This window comes from Syngnathoides biaculeatus, chromosome 19, assembly GCF_019802595.1.
Source record: "Syngnathoides biaculeatus isolate LvHL_M chromosome 19, ASM1980259v1, whole genome shotgun sequence".
NCBI classification, from domain to species: Eukaryota; Metazoa; Chordata; class Actinopteri; order Syngnathiformes; family Syngnathidae; genus Syngnathoides; species Syngnathoides biaculeatus.
Window position 1 is genome coordinate 2,644,832 of NC_084658.1, and position 4,212 is coordinate 2,649,043.

Below are 4,212 nucleotides of genomic sequence, written 5' to 3' on the forward strand. Positions count from 1 at the left end.
GTATAACTAGTGTATTATTGCACCCTGTCTAAAACTTTGCACAGGCTGAAGATTTTCTTACTCACAGTAGAAGGAAGCTGGACATTTTATTGAGGGGGAAAATAAATACATTTCTTGTCACTGCAATTTCTGCATACCCCTCTTTGAACTCATAATTGTTTTGTTTGTTTTTCTATTTATCTATTATCAATGAATTGTACCTTTAAGATACAGGATCTTTTCTTCCAGGGAATCCTGGGAAAATGTGTCATGCATAAAATTTTCAACATTAAAAACAGGGCACACATAATCGTCGGGAAAAACAAAAACAACAAGAACATTGAGACGAACAAACAATAAAAATAAAACAGATAAACACATTTGGCTATTCCTGTAGGGGCAAGAAGGATGAAGTACTCGTGCAGGAAGTAATGAAATGCAATACCAAAAATATTTTGTCACAAATGTAGATATTTTTGTTTTTGGGGGTTTGTACATTGTCATAGATTAATTAATTTGACAATTGTCCATTGGTGTGAATTTGAGAAGAGTTGTTTATATAAATATGACCTGTGATTGGCTCACAACGAGTCCAGCATGTACCCTATCATTCACCCAAATTCTGCAGGGATGGAACTAAATTTGGGTGGATTATGTTCATGGTTTGCATTGCAACATGTGAGGGAGGTTTTTGTAATGTTTAGGTTACCTTCTTTCGTGTGAATCTGATATTACTGAATGTTCTGGCAGGTGTGTGCACTGTGCAGTACACTGTGCAGTAAATGTCGTTTAGATTGTCAATTATAACTATAACAGGTATCACGATTTGCACAATGTTCACTGGAGCAAAATTGAAGTGAATACAATGTCAGTTGATTAGTCCCTGTAAATTGAGAAATAAATACATATTCTAAATTTGATGCAACACAGAGATTTTTTGTTAACAAACCTGATGAATAAGAATATATATTTTTTTAATTGGCAAATTTCCAAAATGTGGCTTCAAAAATCATGAAATATCGATCTGTTGTTTCGGCTCTAAATTGCTATTGGTGTGTCCACTGACACCTCAGCACATTTTTAAAACATTTTTCTTATGCCTCCACATACCTACCTATTTGAAAATATATCCTCCTTAAATCTCCATTGGTTAGAATATACATATCCCACCAGGTTGTCATGGGGCTTTTCTCACCACAATGAGATGTACTAGCCACCAGTTAGGTCATAGGCTAACCATCTTTGGGGGTTCCTCTCAGCCAGTTGATGGGTGGTGGACTCATAAAATAATAATAAGAATAATGATAATTATATTGAAGTAACTCAAAACTGTGCTGCTTATCCACTGATGTGAATCAAGGTGTTCAAGTGTTTATGTACTCTGGGGGGAGGACTCAGCCAAGGATATTGCAATAGTGTGACCCACCCCTGCAGCTGATCAATATGTTTTCCTCTATAACGAGCTACACTAAGACAGTGAGTGTGAATTTTGTCTGCGTTGTGGCCGTGTAGAATATGTCACCTTTGTGTCGTACATACACACGTTAGTGGGTCTGTGGAGTAGCCATTTGAGTGTCCCAGTTGATCTTTAGCAACTAAATAGTACCAGCTTGCCGGGCTCTTAACCTTCCTCTTCCAGAGAGAAGAGATAATGAAGTCCTGAAAGGCTTCCTGACTCCCTCATCTGGCTTTGTTTAGGCCTTGTTCACCCTCCCTTTGCTTGAGGAAACCCATTACCCCATTGAGAGGACAGTCACATGGACACAAGAAGACCAAACAAAAGAAAACAAAAACTCTTTATAGAGGGCTTATGAGGTTATTGCATGGTGAACTACATTGACATTAATACTCATATGAGTATTTATTTTCTCACAAATTTTAGTCTAATAATATACATCTGTTTTTTTTTAATTTACTTCCATCCAACTATCCACTTCCTGAGCCGCTTATCCTCACAAGGGTCGCAGGAGCGCTGGAGCCAAGTCCAGCTGTCATTGGACAGGAGGGAGGGTACACCCTGCACTGGTTGCCAGCCAATCCCAGGGCACATGGAGACAGACAACAGTCACACTCACAATCACACCTGGGGGCAATTTAGAGTCTCCAATTAATGCATGTTTTTGGGATGTCGGAGGAAACCAGACTGCCCGGGAAAAAAAAAATCACACAAGCAGAGGAGAACATGCAAACTCCACACAGACGCGGCCGGAATTTGAACCCAAGGCCCTCAGAAATGTGAGGCCAACGATCGACAGCTGCCAGACCGTGCGACCTTGCAATTGACTTTTTTTTCAGAATAGTTTTCTTGTCAAGTTTGTCATTCTGATTTGATTAAATTCTCACATTGTTTCAGTTTAAATATTCGGTAATGAGAATAGCACTAGTGGGGCTTACAGCCATGCTACCTTGAGAACGCCCGATCTCGTCAGATCTCGGAAGCTACCTGGGTATGGTCCTGGTTAGTACTTGGATGGAAGACTGCCTGGGAATACCAGGTGCTGTAGGCTTCGCTACCTGGCTGAATGCAGAGGGGTTGTGTCAGGAAGGGCATCCGGCGTAAATACTGTGCCAAACAAATATGCGTTCATCTAAGATGACACGCTTTGGCGACCCCTAACAGGACAAGCCGAAAGGAAAAGAAGAAGACAATAGCACTCGTAGGAGATGGGAAACTAAATGAATCAATCTCTACCTGAGAAGATTCACAGTCGACCTCCATCTATCACTCTCTTCTACTTTTTTACACCAGCAATAACGCTTCATTTTAATTTTACCATTTTGTTTATATTCAATTGAGGGAAATGGTTTCTGCTTGGTTTTGACAGTCTATTGAGAGCAATGCAAATGCGATAGGGGGGCACATGTGGCGAATAAAAGACTGCAGCATGTTAAAATTGAATTTGTATTCAGCAGGAAGTGGGTTAACCCAGTTAAAAGTCAGCGAATCCAATAGCTCTGGCTGATATGTGGTGTCAAGACATTCTCCTTTAGGAAGCCCAAGCGAGTACACTCCGTGCATGCTTTCAGGTAACAATAATAGGACATCATGTTAATTAGATGCATATTTATGTAGCACCTTGACAAGATGAGGCATCCTTGACATTGTTCTTTGATATCATTTTCTTACCCTTGTCAGTTTTGCCAAGATTGGAAATTCTATTACAGTACTTTTGTTTTGTCATGGTTAAATGCCTGTTTTCCTCTGGTTTCGTTTGAAAGAATGAGGGAGAGCACCCAACTTTATTTTTTTAAGTGTATCCATGTCCTCATGTTAAAGAAGACAGAGATGCTTTCACCCCCCCCCCAAAAAAAAAAAAAAAACAACTAAAGATAAAGATGACAAGTATCTCTTTGTTATTGGAATATATTGCCTGCCTGTGGTTCATTGATTTGTTTTATTCCAGGCGCTAGCAAGACTGTCAGCAAATAGTGGGAAATGTGTTGCTGTCATTTACTTCAGAACACTTGAAGCTGATCATTTCTGTATAACATGTTGACGCTTGTGTACATGCTTGTGTCGGGAGCAGCAAGCATCTCTTTGCCATGTGAGTGCATTTACATGAGGGAGGCACAGCTGTGAGCACTGATGGTGGAGTGACACAAAGAAAGTAAGGATGGAGAGGAGTGGAGATAGATGGAGAAGAGAGGGAAAGAGAAGCGAGCCACACAGAGTATGTATGTGTGTGTCTGTATGAGTGTCTCTATGGTTGCGTAAGTTCAGTCTACGAGAAGAACACAATTCCCACTGCCAGCATTTTGTCAGTGGTCTCTTCCAGTCTTCTGCAACATCTACCAATAAATCACCAGCAAGCGCTAAATCTAACAACACAGTTTAGTGGTTACATGTAAAGTACATAAGGACATTGTACAGTGTAATGTGCAATAAATACCACTTAAAATTTGAAATACTATAAAAAGCATGCAAAAAATAAGCCTTTTAACCAAAATTTAAGAATATTCACAATTAGGGTTGATGTGACTTTGGTTAGCAATTTATCCCATTTGTATATACCATAAAAGCTAAATGCTGCTTCACCATGTTTGCTTAGGACTCTGCGATCCACTATTTGACCTGAGTCTGTCGATCTCATCCCTACTGGGTTTTTATCCCATAAGCATTTCTTTCACGTACAGTATTTAGGACCTAAACTATTTTGGGATTTATAGCCCTATAGCAGAACTTTATTATCTATTGTTTATTAAGCCAACTGGAAGGTAGTGTAAAGACTTTAG

General features: G+C 39.6%; 1 pseudogene; it reads left to right on the forward strand.

Moving 5' to 3' along the window:
- Positions 1 to 2,367: 2,367 nt before the first annotated feature.
- On the forward strand, positions 2,368 to 2,486 carry LOC133493092 (5S ribosomal RNA; annotated as a pseudogene).
- The last annotated feature ends 1,726 nt before the right edge of the window (positions 2,487 to 4,212 follow it).